The following is an 8,121-nucleotide window of genomic DNA, read 5'->3' as shown; positions in this document are numbered from 1 at the left end:
CCTCCCAACTCCTGTATTCAATACTCTGAGCAATAAAGGAAAGCATACCAAACGTCTTCTTCACTATCCTATCTACCTGCGACTCCACTTTCAAGGAGCTATAAACCTGCAAGTTCTCTTTGTTCAGCAATACTCCCTAGGACCTTACCATTAAGTGTATAAGTCCTGCTAAGATTTGCTTTCCCAATATGCAGCACCTCACATTTATTTAAATTAAACTCCATTTGCCACTCCTCAGTCCATTGGCCCATCTGATCAAGGTACCATTGTAATCGGAGGTAACCTTCTTTGCTGTCCACTATACCTCCAATTTTGGTGTCATCTGCAAACTTACTAACTCTACCTCTTATGCTCACATCAAAGTCATTTACATAAATGATGAAAAGTACTGGACTCAGCACTGATCCTTGTGGCACTGGTCACAGGTCTCCACTCTGAAAAACAACCCTCCACCACCACCCTCTGTCTTCTACCTTCAAGCCAGTTCTGTATCAAATGTCTAGTTCTCCCTGTATTCCATGAGATCTAACCTTGCTAATCAGTCTCCTATGGGGAACTTTGTCAAACACCTTACTGAAGTCCATATAGATCACATCTACTGCTCTGCCCTCACCAATCCTCTTTGTTACTTCTTCAGAAGCCTCAATCAAGTTTGTGAGACATGATTTCCCACGCACAAAGCCATGTTGACGATTCCTAATCAGTCCTTGCTTTTCCAAATACATGTACATCCTGTCCCTTAGGATTCTCTCCAACAACTTGCCCACCACTGAGGTCAGGCTTACTGGTGTGTAGTTGCCTGGCTTGTCCTTACCATCCTTCTCAAACAGTGGCACCATGTTAGCCAATTTCCAGTCTTCCAGCACCTCACCTGTGACTATCGATGATACAAATATCTCAGCAAGAGGCGCAGCAATCACTTCCCCAGCCTCGCACAGAGTTCTAGGGTACACCTGATTTATCCACTTCAATGCGTTTCAAGACCTCTGACACTTGCTCCTCTGTAATATGGACATTTTTCAAGATATCACCATCTATTTCCCAACTTTCTATATTTTCCATGTCCTTTTCCACAGTAAACACTGATGCAAAATTCTCATTTAGTATCTCCCCCATTTTCTGTGGCTCCACACAAAGACTGCCTTGCTGATCTTTGAGGGGCCCTATTCTCTCCCTAGTTACCCTTCTGTCCTTGATGTATTTGTAAAAACCCTTTGGATTCTCTTTAACTCTATTTGCCAAAGCTATCTCATGTCCCCTTTTTGTCCTCCTGGTTTCCCTCTTAAGTATACTCCTGCTTCCTTTACACTCTTCTAAGGATTCACTCGATCTATCCTGTCTGCACCTGACATTTGCTTCCTTCCTTTTCTTAACCAAACCCTCAAAGGTCTTGTCATCCAGCACTCCCTACACCTATCAGCCTTTCCTTCATCCTAACAGGAATACACTGTCTCTGAACTCTCATTATCTTATTTCTGAAGGCTTTCCATTTTCCAGCTGTCACTTTATCTGCGAACATCTACCTCTCATCAGCTTTTGAAAGTTCTTGCCTAATACATTCAAAATTAGCCTCCCTCCAATTTAAAACTTCAACTTTTAGATCTGGTCTATCCTTTTCCATTACTATGTTAAAACTAATAGAATTATTGTCACTGGCCCCAAAGTGCTCCCCCACTGAAACCTCAGTCACCTGCCCTCGCCTTATTTCCCAAGTGTAGGTCAAACTTTGCACTTTCTCTAGTAGGTCCATCCACATACTGACTCAGAATGTTTTCTTGTACAGATGTAACAAATTCCTCTCCATCTGAACGCTTAACATTATGGATGTCTCAGTATATGTTTGGAAAGTTAAAATCCCCTACTATAACCAGCCTATTATTCTTACAAATAACTGAGATCTCCTTACAAATTCAATTCTCAATTTCTTGCTGACTATCAGGGAGTCTATACTACAATCCCAACAAGGTGATCATCCCTTTCTTATTCTTCAATTCCACCCAAATAACTTCACTGGATATATTTCCGGGAATATCCTCCCTCAGTGCAGCTGTAACGCTATCCCTTAACAAAAACGCCACTCCCCCTCCTCTCTTTCCTCCCTTTCTATCCTTCCTGTAGTATTTGTATCCTGGAACATCCTCAAACATTCCTCATATGTTAAGCTTTTCATTTCTGGGACCATTCTCGTGAACCTCCTCTGAACACACTCCAGGGCCAGTCCATCCTTCCTGAGGTATGGGCCCAAAACTGTGCACAATACTCCAAATGTGGTCTGACCAGAGCATTTGCACTGAATCTTTACTGGATGTTAATGTCAATTGTTTTGAAAGAGATACAGTATGTAACATATGTCATTCAGTATTAGTAAACAATTAAACTGGGTTGGTTTTCATTAGAGGCAAAAGATTAGATTAGATTACATTACATTACAGTGTGGAAACAGGCCCTTCGGCCCAACAAGTCCACACCGACCCACCAAAGCGCAACCCACCCATACCCCTACATTTACCCCTTTACCTAACACTACGGGCAATTTAGCATGGCCAATTCACCTGACCTGTACATCTTTGGACTGTGGGAGGAAACCGGAGCACCCGGAGGAAACCCACGCAGACACGGGGAGGACGTGCAAACTCCACACAGTAAGTCGCCTGAGGCGGGAGTTGAACCCGGGTTCAACCCAAAAGTAAGGACTGCAGATGCTGGAAACCAGGGTTTAGATCAGAGTGGTGCTGGAAAAGCACAGCAGGTCAGGCAGCATCCTGATGAAGGGCTTTTGCCCAAAACGTTGATTTTCCTGGTTTACATTCAACAGAGGAGATAGAATGCTGACATGATTGAGGTGTATTAAATTGTGAGGGACATACATGGGTAAACAGCATTCAGGCTGCATAGCCCAGGGCACATTCATTTCTGCCTGCTTTTCTTTTTTTTTCCATTTTACTTCAGCTTTATTTTTCTTTCCTTTCCAAAGTTTTTTCTCTTACCTGTTCACCTTGGTTGTAGCAGCATTAGTGACAGCATCGGCAAGAGAGGGCCCTGTCCAGAATGGCACGTAAATATTAAAGGAGAAGACATCCGGTGGTGGTGTCAGTAATGCCAGGACGAGGCGGACGTGGCTCTGTCCCAGCCGGTGGTCCCCCAGTGAGTGAGGAACCAGTGCCTGGCTTCGCCCCCCGATCCAGACTTGCAGGCTGAGCCAAGGCTCCAAGCCCGCGGTAAGGCCGGGGCACCTGACAGCGAAGGTGGTGATGGCGGTGAGTTTGATCCCGTGCGGCACTGTCGGCAGGTGTATCAGTGAGGTTAGCCCAGGGTGAACTCTTAGTGGCGCTGTTGGCAGAGGCGAGATGGTGCCAGACAGTGGCAACTCTTTGTCCTGGTGCCAGCGGTGTGGCAAAGCGCAGTTACCGCAGTGTTGGTGGTTTAGCTGTAGGGACTCGAGGCATCAGAGTGGGGTAGCCTGGATCCAGGCCCATGGCTGAGCTGGAAGACCACCTATAACTTATGTGTTTTGGTTTATTTTCTGTGTTAAAAAACGGTGTCAGAGAACAGTGACACTAAACAATACTTTTCACAGTATTTGTAATAAATACTTGACAATAAAGAAATCAAATAGATGTCAGGCTTCAGCCAATTCAATTCACTCCACATGCCATTTGGAAACAGTAACACTTGGTTACTGCAAAGCCTATGGGCCCTAATAATATTTCAGCAATAGTGCTGAAGACTTGTGATCCAGAACTTGAAATGCCCAGCCAAGCTATTCCAATACAGTCACAATGTTATTGATTCTCCAGCAAAGTAGAATTTTTTCCAGGTGTAACCTGTCCACAACATGCTGGACAAATCCAATCCAGCCAATTACAAACCTATCAGTTGACACTCAACCGTAAAGTGATGGAAGAGTTCATCAACAGTGCTACCAAGCAGCATTTGTTCAGTAATAAAATGCTCACTGACACTTAGTTTGTGTTCCACTCAGCTTCTGACCTCATTACAGCCTTGGTCCAAACATGGAATAAAGAGCTGAACTCCAGAGGTGAGGTGAGAGTGTCTTCCCTTGACAGCAAGGTTACATTTAACCAAGTATGGCATCATCTTAAATTTGGAAATGTACATGCATGCCATGTCAGCTATATTGACAGTGTTGATTTTCAAAATGGCATGATTTGGATTTGTGACATGTTTCTCTGGGTACATCAAACGCTGTACAACTCAAGGACAAAATGTTTTACAACTATGCATTGAGAGGTCTACAAAAAAAGTGTTAGTGAGGGCACACGTGTGAGCCACTTTTGCAAGCCACTCTGAAAATTCTGAGGGTCACCGGAACTTGAAATGTCAACTCTGGTTTCTCTTCGCTCTTGCTGCCAGACCTGTTGAGTTTTTCCAGCAACTTCTATTTTTGTTTAACCCTGAAAGTTTGTCTGTTGCGCTTCCTGCATGGCAAGTATGCCCACCTACCACTACGTTAATACTAGTGGGAACATAGTATATGCTCACTTCCTCAATTGGTGTCAGTGTAGGAAAGATGTCCACAGGTGTTGGGGAATGTGCTGGGTGATCTTGTTGGTGATAGAATTCCTATGCACATCTTGCTGGCTGACTAACTATCATTCACCAGCAACTGACCATGGGGAAAGGAACAAGAGTCATAGAGTCATAGAGATGTACAGCATGGAAACAGACCCTTTGGTCCAACTTGTCCATGCCGACCAGATATCCCAACCCAATCTAGTCCTACCTGCCAGCACCCGGCCCATATCCCTCCAAACCCTTCCTATTCATATACCCATCGAGATGCTTTTTAAATGTTGTAATTGTACTAGCTTCCATCACTTCCTCTGGGAGCCCATTCCACACACGAACCACTCCCTGCGTGAAAATGTTGCCCCTTAGGTCTCTTTTATATCTCACCCTAAACCTATGCCCTCTAGTACTGGACTCCCCCACCCCAGGGAAAAGAACTTGTCTATTTATCCTATCCATGCCCCTCATGGTTTTATAGATCTCTATAAGGTCACCCCTCAGCCTTCGACAGTCCAGGGAAAACAGCCCCAGCCTGTTCAGCCTCTCTCTGTAGCTCAGATCCTCCAACCCTGGCAACATCCTTGTAAACTAAAAGAGAAATGTTAGAAAATCTCATCAGGTCTGGCAGCATCTGTAAGGAGAGAGAAGAGCTGACGTTGTGAGTCTAACTGACCCTTTGTCAAAGCTTTGACAAAGGGTCAGTTAGACTCGAAATGTCAGCTCTTTTCTCTCCTTACAAATGCTGCCAGACTTGCTGAGATTTTCCAGCATTTCTCTTTTGGTTTCAGATTCCAGCATCTGCAGTAATTTGCTTTTAACATCCTTGTAAATCTTTTCTGTACCCTTTCAAATTTCACAACATCACAACATCCATAAAATTGTTAAAGAACAGAAAGTGATATTTTACCACATTTGACCTCAGGAACTTCCTTTTCTGTCTCTCGAGAATGAAGTTAGCTTCCTGAAACTTTTATTTTAGAAACAGAAGTAAACTTTTATATTCTTTTATGGTCAAACTGTTTATGCAAAAACCAGTTCTTTGAATAACATCTTGAGAAGTATGTACACTGTAACTAAACTGAACCAGCTATATTGGGAAAATCTATTCTGATTGTTGGTGATTACTGTCCTATACTTTGGCTTCAGGCAATACCACATTTCTAAAACTGTCTACCACTTTATCCTTCAAACACACTCGCTATTTATGTAATGTGTTCCCACGTTTGATGTCTCAGTGTTTTGGGCTTAGGAGACTACATTCAATCTTCTCAAGTGCACTGTGCAGATGTTTATTTGTGTCAGATTTCATTTTTCATAGTGTAGATTGATATCGTGCTCTTTCTGTATAATGTCCCTTTAACACTCGGATTAGATTGGGTGGAGGGGATAGGGTGCTGTGGTCATTCTTTAGTTGGTGCAGACACAATGGGCCAGGTGGCTTCTTTCTGTGGCTTTAATTTTCTACAACTCAATAATTTAGCTCTGTTGGCTGGACAGTTGGTTTGTGAAGCAAGTGTGATGCTGACAGCATAGGTTCAATTCCTGCACCAGCTGAGGTTACCGTGAAGGACTCTCCTTCTCAGCCTCTCCCATCACCTGAGCATTGGTGGCCCTCAGGTTAAACCAGCATCAGTTATCTCTGTCTTGAAAGAGCAGAGCTATGGTCTGGTGAGACTACGATGCATTCTACCAGCTCTCAAGTGCAACAAAGATGGATTGATCTTACTGCCACATCAAAAGCACGGTGGAATGAATCTGTCTGTGCAGACATTCATTGTGAAAATGTGCATTCGAGTTTATTTCTAGAGAGAAATCATTGAAAAATAGAAAAGCAAAGCTAAGCTTGTATTGAACCTCAGTCACGTGATGCTTAAAGCTAAGCTTGTATTGAACCTCAGTCACGTGATGCTTGGAGTACTGTGTTGGTGGGTTTGTGTACTACTAGGATTCCGAGGGGTCTTAGTAGTCTGGCTGTCATTTCTGAAACTTCTTTGATGTATGGTAAGGTGGTTAGGGTTTCTGGCTGTGTTTGGTCTGCTTGTCGTGGTTTGTTCTTGAGGAATCTGCGCACTGTATTATTTGAGTATCTGTTCTTCTTGAATACGTTTTATAGGTGGTTCTCCTCAGAAGACGAACAGGAAATGACATCACCACAAACCCCAGGAACCCCATCCAGGGGAAAGATACAAATAGAAAGCAGGAGACAACAGCTTCGCTTCACTTGGAGGTCGCCATTGATGATGTTACCTAGCCAGGTAATGAAACGTCTGGATATCAAACCTACAGCTCAGCGAGCAAACCTCCACCCTAAACCTCAACCTGAGCTACAAACCTTCACAAACCTTGCAAAAGCATTAACTTCTACAGGGATTGTTTGAATGAGTGATAATGCATTTAAGTGTACAAGAGAAAAGGGTAGAGGTTTTCACGGATTGTGTTAGAGGAGGAAAACTGGAGGAGGCACAAGTAGAGAATCAACTGCTTTTGTGGTCAAACACCTGAAGTATGCGAAGGGTGTACATTAGACCAGATAAGGGAAGGGACCTTGACTGCAACAGGACAATACACAGGAAGAAATCAATAAGTCCTGATTCAACACACTTATCATCTGAAAGTACATCTGCATTATATTGTAGATTTTACTCGCAATAATCTTTTATAGATATCTTTTCTAACCAAGCTGTTCAAAGATTTTATCACACGTCTCTGGAGCAGATGAGCCTTGAACCCAGGCCTCCTGCTCCGAGGTAGGGACACTGACACTAATCTTTTATTACTGAATATATTGTAATTAGGGCTAATTCTCAGCATGCTGAATATTTTAAGCTGCTTCAAATGTCTCCACACATTTTCACAAAAGACATTTCACAAATGTAAACAGTTAACAATGGGAAAAAGAGCTTCGGTGAAATAAGAGTTGTAAAGGAGCCAACAGTCTGAAAGGGTTAATACAGAAGAGTACCTTAAGCCCACTACAATGATACCATTTGAACTTGGTGGAAGAACAACTTTGGAGCTTGAACTAATAAGAATCAACAACTGGGTCTTCAGCACAGAATCTATAACAATGTCTGTCATATTAATAAAGCTTGTACATAATTGACGTCATGCAATAACCTATGTTTCATTTAAGAAAAGTGCCTCTTCTTGTTAGAAAACAAATGGTTTTCTTTTCCCATGTTTACCAAGCGATATCTTGACATTCCATACCGTACGGAGAGTGGTAACAGAAAAAGCTACTAGATAACTTAGACATGATGTAGAATCATAGAATGCCTACAGAGTAGGAGCAGGCCAGTCAGATACAGGGTCCATACCAACCCTGTGAAGAGTATCCCAGCCTACTTTCTCATGGCTAATTCATCTAGCCTACGCATGCCAGGATTCTGGATTAGTGGTGCTGGAAGAGCTCAGCATTTCAGGCAGCATCCGAGGAGCAGTAAAATCGACATTTCAGGCAAAAGCCCTTCATCAGGAATACAGGCAGAGAGTCTGAAGGGTGGAGAGATAAGTGAGAGAAGGGTGGGAGTGGAGAGAAAGTAGCATAGAGTACAATAGGTGAGTAGGGGAGGGGATGAAGGTGATAGGTCG

The sequence above is a fragment of the Chiloscyllium plagiosum genome, chromosome 6 (genome assembly GCF_004010195.1).
Source record: "Chiloscyllium plagiosum isolate BGI_BamShark_2017 chromosome 6, ASM401019v2, whole genome shotgun sequence".
NCBI classification, from domain to species: domain Eukaryota; kingdom Metazoa; phylum Chordata; class Chondrichthyes; order Orectolobiformes; family Hemiscylliidae; genus Chiloscyllium; species Chiloscyllium plagiosum.
The sequence above is the reverse complement of the archived record's forward strand: the minus strand, read 5'-3'. Positions refer to the sequence as shown.